The sequence below is a fragment of the Lissotriton vulgaris genome, unplaced genomic scaffold (assembly GCF_964263255.1).
Source record: "Lissotriton vulgaris unplaced genomic scaffold, aLisVul1.2 SCAFFOLD_1667, whole genome shotgun sequence".
Taxonomy (NCBI): Eukaryota; Metazoa; Chordata; class Amphibia; order Caudata; family Salamandridae; genus Lissotriton; species Lissotriton vulgaris.
The window spans coordinates 350206-358778 of record NW_028242666.1 but is presented as its reverse complement, the minus strand read 5'-3'; positions in this window follow the sequence as shown (position 1 = coordinate 358778).

The following is an 8573-nucleotide window of genomic DNA, read 5'->3' as shown; positions in this document are numbered from 1 at the left end:
TGAGCGAGAGGCGTGCATAGGGGTCATCAATCTGGACTCATCCCGACCCACCCAAGACGGCCAAGGTAAGTGGCATGCGACTGCAACCCTGTCCCCTAACAATGGCCATGACCCTGTAGCCTCCCATAATCATCCGAAGTCATGCAATCCATGCACACTAGGTCATGCCCAAAAGCATTGTGGGACATGTAGTCTGCCCACAATGTACAAGAACCCCAATGCAGCCAGACATGTCCCACAGTACGCAATGCCACTGCCAGTCAGGGAATGTCAGCCAGCATGCATGTAGCAACTGCACGTGTCACAGGTACCTGCATTTAATCTACCTCCACTTCCCCTCACAGGTGGCGCTTACAACAGCAGCGACAGGCTGCTCATTGACGAAGCACCAGAGGATGCAGAGGAGGTGCCAACAGCCACACATCCAGCACCATCAGGCGCTGCACCTATCCCCGCAGCCAGGACACCTCCATCTGCGCCAGCACCCTCAGGCGCTGCACCTATCCCCGCAGCCAGGGCACCACCATCTGCGCCAGCACCATCAGGCGCAGCACCATTGACAACCACAACTCCACCACCAGCGGGATCCTCTACATCTGGTGCTGCTAGTGCGGTGACAGTGCGCACACCCACTGTGGCCAGCCAGCACAGCAGGCATGGCAGGGCTCGCCAGCAGAACACAGCACGCAGCGGCAGGAGGGGGATGGCTGCGCATCCATCAGTTGCAGGCACAACGGCAAGGGGCAATACAACTCCAGCTCCATAACATTGGCCGCAATGTCGCAAATGTCTCCGGCAGGATAGAGCGCATGACAACTGCCATGGAGGCTAACACTGCGGCCCTCATATCACAGCGCAACACCACCCGCCGCCGCCACCGCCAGCTACCTACGCGGCTATCAGCCTACACCCGCTAAAACTATGTCATTGGGAATGCCACCTCCCAGCTCTAACGACGGTCCCTGGCTATGAAGCAGCAGATGGTGCAATGCTGCGAGGATGTGGCACGAGTCTTGGAGCAGGTCACCAGTGCCGTACTGGCACTATATCCTACTGGGCCAGGCAATGTCGGTGGGGACGACACCAGTGAGGGCACCTCCAGTGTCATCAGCCTGTCTGCCTCACAGGTTGGTGTGCTATGCCGCAGCACCAGGCCCACTGCAGGGTCACATGCCGTCCCAGAGGAAGAGCCAGAGAGGCGATTGGGTGCTGCGCGCCGGAGGCGCACTTGACTTTAATGTACATTGTCAGGGACATGCTGATGATACAAGCATGTCCTGTGTATTGTTTGGAGCAGTATGGCACACTACTGCTTGCATGTAAAGAATCTCTATTAACAAAAAAGAGCTGGCTCTAATCAGTGAGGCTGAGCACTTATACCAATATAACAAAGAAGAGGTGCCTAAACTGATACAATTGTTCAAACAGTAATTTAGCTCAAACAGGAGAAAAAACTAATTTCAACCAGAGGTTTGCTATTTAATAGCTATTTAATCATTTTAAGTATTAAAACATTTTACTACATAAATTCATGAAAAATTGCATATATTAGATCAAAGGAACACAACACATTTAGGAAATGATAGAAAATAGTACATACACATTTACACTACTCAATCATATCACAGTCATTCAAATCACATTCCTCCATTCATACACAATCTGACACACTCAAAAATTAACGAGTGTGCCATAGGGACATAAAATAATATTAAACACGCCGTGGACTCGCATCCATCATCGTTAGAATTCAGTCACGCAACACCTACCATCTGCCATATATTTGAAGGAATACTCATTGGCCCTGAGGAGAATCCCACTTTGGAATTTCTGGGATTCGAAACGCGTAGGATCCTGTCTAAGGAGTTGCTCCAACATAAACTCATGCGTTGAGTGACACTCCGCTTGAGTTTAGTGCACATCATTGATGACTTCTGTGTTTTTTAAGAAATTATTATTGATATATCTTTGAGTGTACTTTGCTTTTGAAAATATTATTTGTTTATAACATTGGACTTGATTTACCGAGCAACCCCTAGTGTGTTGATCACTGGTCCCTGTAGCGGACACCTTCGTCCACTGAGCCACCAGACCCGGCATACACACATCTCTCTCTCTCTCACTCTCTTTCTCTCTCTGTCTCCCTCTCTCTCTCACTCTCCCTCACTCTGTCCCCCTCTCTCTGTCCCCCCTCCCTCTGTCTCCCTCCCTCTGTCTCCCTTTCCCTCTCTCACTCCCTCACTCTATCACTCCCTTCCTTTCCCTCTCTCACTCCCTCACTCTGTCATTCCCTTCCTTTCTCTCCCTCCCTTTCCCTCTCTCAATTCCTCACTCTGTCTCCCTTTCCCTCTCTCACTCCCTCACTCTGTCTCCCTTTCCCTCGTTCACTACCTCACTCTGTCTCTCTTTCCCTACCTCACTTCCTCACTCTGTCTCCCTTTCCCTCCCTCACTCCCTCACTCTGTCACTCCCTTCTCTCCCTCCCTTTCCCTCCAACCCTTACCCTCCCGCCCTTTATCCCTGCATCCATTTCCCTTTCTCACTCCCTCACTCTGTCTCCCTTTCCCTCCCTCGCTCTGTCTCCCTTTCCCTCCCTTACTCCCTCACTCTGTCACTCCCTTTCCCCCCCTCACTCTGTCTCCCTTTCCCTCACTCCCTCCCTCTGTCTCCCTTTCCCTCCCTCACTACCTCACCCGGTCTCCCTTTTCCTCCCTCACTCCCTCACTGTCACTCCCTTTCCCTGCCTCCCCTCCCTTTCCCTTCCTCCCTCCCTTTCCCTCCTACCCTTTCCTTCTCACTCCCTCACCTGGTATCCCTTTCCCTTCCTCACTCCCTCACTGTCACTCCCTTTCCCTCCCTCACCCTCACCATCCCTTTACCTTCCTCCCTCCCTTTCCCTCCTTCCGTCTCTTACTCCCTCACCCGGTCTCCCTTTCCCTTCCTTTGTCTCCCTTTCTTTCCCTCTCCCTCCCTCTTCCTCTGTCATCTCACCCTGCCTCTGTGTCAGCCCGGGCTGAGACAGCTTTGGAGCACACACACGTACACATAGCCGCACCGAGCACATTTTCAGGTCTTTAAAAGACCATTAGCATGTTAATGAGGCTGTGTTGTTCACCTCTTAGCGCCCCTGCAGCTCCACTCTAACTATGGCAGGAATCGCCTGGCTGGCCCCCACAGAGCAGCAGAGTCTCTGAGTCACGCTGCTGTAACTTAGTTTGCAGACACTCTTTAAAAAAAAAAAAAAAAAACACTGGTATGATGTGTGCAAGGTCCGCGGGCCGCCAGGGAAGGCTTGCCGGGCCGCCAGCGGCCCTTGGGCCGTACTATGAGTACCCCTAGTCTATAGTGAAGGTTGGTTGCACTTTGTGGTGTCGGGTTATGACGATAGTCTTTGTTTTTGTGCTGTTTATTACTAGCAAGTTCTGTTTGGTATAGCGGGTCAATTCTTGTGGTAGACGTTGCAAGCCTATTCTTGTCTGGCTTAGTAGGACCACATCGTCGGCATAGGATAGGTGTGTTATACGGAGATTAGCTAGCCGCGGTGGATGAGCATTGATCTGATCAAGGCTTACTGTTAGATCGGCCATGAATAAATTAAAGAGGAGGGGGGCCAGCACACAGCCTTGCTTTAATCCATCAAAGGTATTGATCTTCTGGGTTAACCTCTGTCCGTTGTCAATCTTTACCTGCATCCAGGTGTTAGTGTACAGGTCAATGATCGGCGTTAGGATTGAGTCTGGCAGGCCCTGCTGCTTCAATTTGGCCCATAGTAATTTCCTGTTGACACGGTCGAAGGCTGCCTTAAAGTCAACGAAACAAGTGTAAAGTTCCTGGTGATTTTGTAGACTTTTTTCACCAATCAAGCATAATGCCATTGCATTTGCCATAGTGTCTGTTCCGCAACGAAACCCTGTCTGGTTTAGCGGGATTTTGCTGTTCATATCCGACCATTGTGCTAGATCAGCTAGCACTGGGTCAACATCGTAGCCTATTCTGGCACCAACATACTCCTCCAGTGGCTCGACAGAGATGGGTCATTGGCAGTAAGTCATCCACCTGGTTGCCACAGGAGGGTGGGCAGTGAGATTGTTTATTTTTAGTGTCCATAACTGCGAGGTAAAATCTGACAATGAGGAACAGTAAAAGTAAAAAAAGTACTCCTCTCATTGGAGAAAACTTGCCTGGAGTTGAGATCATTACTTTTACTCTTTTCAAAAACAAACTCACACTTTGTGAATTAGTTTTTTTGAAAAAAGTAAAACAGCCCTCATGTTGGATAGACCCTTCCATCAAATATTTACAGCATTTACAGGAACCCATATATACTGCACTTACTGCCAATGTTAAGAGATGTCTATGGGTTCAGTGAACATCTCTAAATTTTGGGGCTGGATGTCTATCAGGACTATAGAATAATGTACTTCATTAACCTGGCAGATATTACCCCATCCTCATTCATGGGAGGACTGCCCCAGTTGCTTCTCAGCCTGAAATGTTAGTTCTGTATTGACTATGGTGGAGTTTATCTTGTGTATGAGACAACAGTGAGATCTGTTAGATGAGGAGACTGAGCAGGTAGCTTCTGGTGGGACAAGTAAGCATTTACTTATCATTAACTGTGACTAGCCAGAAAGGCATGTTCAGATCGGTGGGGCGGTTGATGAAGAGGAGTTAATGTTCAAGGAAAGGTGTGAGCTCTGAAACAGCTTCTTTTGCTTAATCCACTCTTTTGTGTTCATCTCTAGTGGCTGCTGAAGAGGTGATCATTCACCGGCAGAGACAGCTGCAGGTCTGCTGATAATCAGAGGATACATTTGCACTCCATAAGTTAGAATGGGCATGAGTTCAAAGGTGTGTGTGTGTGAGATCTAGCGTGTGGCAGGCTTATGTGCTGGCTAGCAGGCTTTGCTGTGCAAATGCATCATCTGTGTCTATGACTAGAAATTGTGTTTTTCCAAAGCTTGATGAGCAGAAAATCTGGATTTTATTAGAGACACATGATTAGACACTAATCCTGTATTGCATCCATTCAGAGCAGCAACAAAATTGATGAATTTAAAACTTTAAATTCCAGCAATCAATAAAAATCAAGAACATACAGTTCTCTTTCTTCTTTAATGCTGTGAAAAAGATATAAAACAATTTTACTGCACATACCGAAATGTAAAAATCCATACATTCAACCCATATGATCTAATTCTGGTCTTCATTTTTTTTTTTAAAATATATCTTTATTGAAATCACAGAATAAAAGGCAATGCGATTGGTACATCATGTGTTCGGTTACATCTCAGGGATGTCTGTCATTGTCTCAGGACATAGCACAATTCTCAGTAGTACCACGATTCATGTAGTTCGACGATGATTTAATACAACTGTTCCTGCCGGTTCCGTATATTGTACAGATGAATTCAAGAAGAACGAACAAAGTAAAGGAGTGAACAATATAACCCTGGAGTTAAACCTAAGAGAGGGTTGGGGTAGGAGTGTGGTCATCGATCGTCCGAATGCCGGGCGTGTGGTTTAGTTCCGGGATCCGCCTGTACAGCATGGGGCCGTGGGTGCCTTAGTATGGCATCTGTGGGTCTTCTCCTAGTGACAGGGAGGGTCAGGGGGGCCCGGGACAACGGGTTTGGAGTATGGAGTGTGCCTAGGGCGTCTGGTGGGGTAGCTAATTCTGGTCTTCATATGTGACTTCTGCTCCGCTTTACTCTGAAAATAAAGTACAAACTCGCAATCAGAGTGGGTTATATTGGATGGGTTAATCTTAGCCTCTGTGTCTTTAATAAAATCCTGAGTTTCTGCCCTTCAGGCTATCAAAAATCTACATTTTATGTCACAGCACAATGAACAATATTATGCAAGTTCAAAGCCTAGCCAAGGCATTATTTATTCCATTGTCCTCAGACTTAACATAACAACTTCTTATCGTATTCAGTTAGCTGAACATAAAATATCTTGCAATCTTCCATCTGGTACAAAAGCCTTCGTAGCAGATATCCCTCTTAATGAACAGGCTCCAAATTATGAACATTCACTCCAGCCGTTTTCAGAACTTCCTTTATCCATCTAGCAAGAGCAGTTGCAGACACCAGCTGATGTGTTAGTCTATAAGACAAGAACTGTTATACTCCAGCCTGTCTCAGACTCGCTATTCTTCTCTCATATTCTCTCAGACAGGTAAATATGCACAACATCACATTATTATTAAAGTATGGGTGAAAAATTGTTCTTGATAAAGATGTTCTTCTCCTTTCCAAAAAGAAAGAAATTCCTGCAGGTTAAAACATTCTTTATCTAACATCTAAAACTCTTTTATCACATACCTTTCTAAAGGTCACAAGACAAAGTAATTATTCTACCACCCATAACCCCATCCCATATAGATGTGCATTTCACCACTGGGGGTTTCAAAACTTACATATTCCTCATAACTCTCTTTACGGCCATATCCCGACCCACTGTAATGCTTTTCTCTAATTTAGGTTTTGCAGCTATTGCTGAGCATTAAAATTACTGTTCTATACAAAAGACTTGCTTCAAAAAGTCCTGTGAGACAATTGACATTAACTACACTTGCCAAAACAGAATCAAATTTCAGTCGCACACACAAGTGTACTATTTACTCCATATCAGCCATTAAGCCTTTATAGTACCTGGTGCCCGGGATTCCTAAATAAGTCTCAAAGCAGTCTGCAAATGTCCTTGCACCTTCCACTTATCCTGATGTCATCAGAGAAAACTGTCCAATAGGGACAATTATATGCAACTCTCTCTGTGGTTCCATGAGTATAGTGTCATATAAAGAGAGCTCCAAGGGGAAAATTATTAACATTTTTGCTTATTGACTACTATCTACTGAAACCTGTGCGCACTTGTACCTGCATCATCGCTATCATTGCAAAAGGTGGAAACATATAAGTTGCGAGACTCCTTCTATCCTTTGGAAACATATGCACCTGAGTGATCCCCAATCTGTGTTCCAAATAAAACATTTTAATATTTGGGATTCAATCTGTTTGCAAACAGATCGATCCTAAATGGCCCTCATATCTCCTGAATCATGAGAAATATGGGCCAATCCAGTATCCAGATGCTTGCTTCCTGAAAGTTCAGTGAAAAGCAATAGGCTACTACTCCCTTGCTTAACCTAGGAATGCTCTGCCACATTTGAAATTCCTTTCTGTGGACAATACTCCCAAGATACATTTGCCACCTCTGCCAATCCTCATGAACTTGTGCCACTTATTCTATTGACATAATGAACCACAGACATATTATCCACTGTCCCCTGTAAAGCAATGATTGCCACTGAAGCTGCTAACAACTCCAAACAGTCTATATATAATTTCTATCTTACATCGTTCAGTGAACTAACAAATCTCTGCAACTCTCTCCCCAACTGGCTAAACTCACATCTTACTATATCACCACATCAAGTGTTTCCCCAAAGATCACTATGCCATTTCAGGCCCTCTCATTTTTTAGCTTCCATTACAACTCTGCTCTCGTCTCTTGAGTCAATCTTCTTTTCTGAATACAGTGGCGCCTGGTGACATTTGAAAGTGGTAAGGCGTAAAGGTTTGTAATGGATGCCCTGTGATGAGCGAGCGCAGCAAGCGAGCCATACCATCATAAGGGTGATTTGGGGGGTTTCTACCCGGAGAAATTTTGAAAAAACTGTGGGCAAATGGTGCATTGTTAAGAATATTTGAGAAAGCAAGAAGGTATAAAAATCTATAAAGAGACTTCATATCATAATGACATAGATAGCTGCTTGTTCAGTATAACCACAGAACTTCATAACAGACTTTGAGATATATAGATATATAGATATATAGAAGTTAATTTATTGTAGGCTGAGAAAATCACATATGAGAAAAATGATTGAAGAGGCTCCTTAGTGTTTGAGTGTTGGCAAATACATGTTAGGAAAAAATAACCAAGCTGGAGTTCAGGTGAATATGCAGAAAAGGAGGCCTTTACCCCGTTGGCTGCGGCGACGATTTTGCGGAAGTGCAGCACTTCTGCAAAATGGGCGGGGCCGCGTCGGCCATTGGCCGACGGCAGCACCAGCGAGGTAGTGCTGCCGTCGGCCAATGGCCGATGGCAGCATTGAAGGGGTTAAATTTAGTTTTTATCTTGTCAAATGCACATGATTTGCTGGGGGTTCAAAGACAGAGGGGAAATGTTAGGCAGTATCTTCTGACACATTGCTGCTTTTCTCTTCTGATAGACGTTGATGTTTGGTCTGACTGCAAAGTGGGAGGATTTTGTAATGGGAAAATAATGTGTGATAATCTTGCTGTGTTTGCTAAAGGAGTTGTGAAACTGAGGAAAAGGCTGTTTTATCAAAACACATTTGTAACACAGTAAAATGTAATAAATGCCTTCAAATATTCTGTACACATGTATTAAAATATTTCAACAGTTAAGAAAAATGTTTTCTTTCCACCCATTGTAAGCTTTATCATTTTATCAGTAGACACACTGCACACATAGCTCTGCTAACTACCATCCAGGTTGCAACATTAAGGCAAAACTGGGAGTTTCCCAAAGTTTACACCACAACA